General features: G+C 30.3%; 1 protein-coding gene across 1 annotated transcript in view; it reads left to right on the top strand.

The window, feature by feature from the left end:
• Nucleotides 1-323, top strand: part of LOC119589183 (aminopeptidase N-like) — a gene marked incomplete at its 3' end in the record, with an annotated part of 23,511 nt that overhangs the window by 13,053 nt on the left and 10,135 nt on the right.

Genomic DNA, 323 nt, shown 5'->3' with positions numbered 1-323 from the left:
GATTAAGGTACGTGTGAATGGGTTGTTTGGGGTTTAATGGGTTAAAATGTTTTTTTTTCGAGTTTCGCTTTCTTTGCTGGTCATTTTAGCTGTAGGAATGAGATTTGAAGGCATGGTGTATCTTCATGTATAGTTGTATCTTTTTTAAGTGTTATCGAATTACTTGGGTAAATTAATTAGTAAATATGCATAATGGACAGGAATTTTTTCTTGTTAAAAATTTATACTTGCGCAAATACCATAACGGTGCTATGAATATAGGTTTTTGAAGTTTTACAATTATACCTCTAGATATTTTAAAATTGTATGATCTCATCAAGTAC

Source organism: Penaeus monodon, chromosome 25 (genome assembly GCF_015228065.2).
Source record: "Penaeus monodon isolate SGIC_2016 chromosome 25, NSTDA_Pmon_1, whole genome shotgun sequence".
Lineage (NCBI taxonomy): Eukaryota > Metazoa > Arthropoda > Malacostraca > Decapoda > Penaeidae > Penaeus > Penaeus monodon.
The sequence above is the reverse complement of the archived record's forward strand: the minus strand, read 5'-3'. Positions and strand labels throughout refer to the sequence as shown.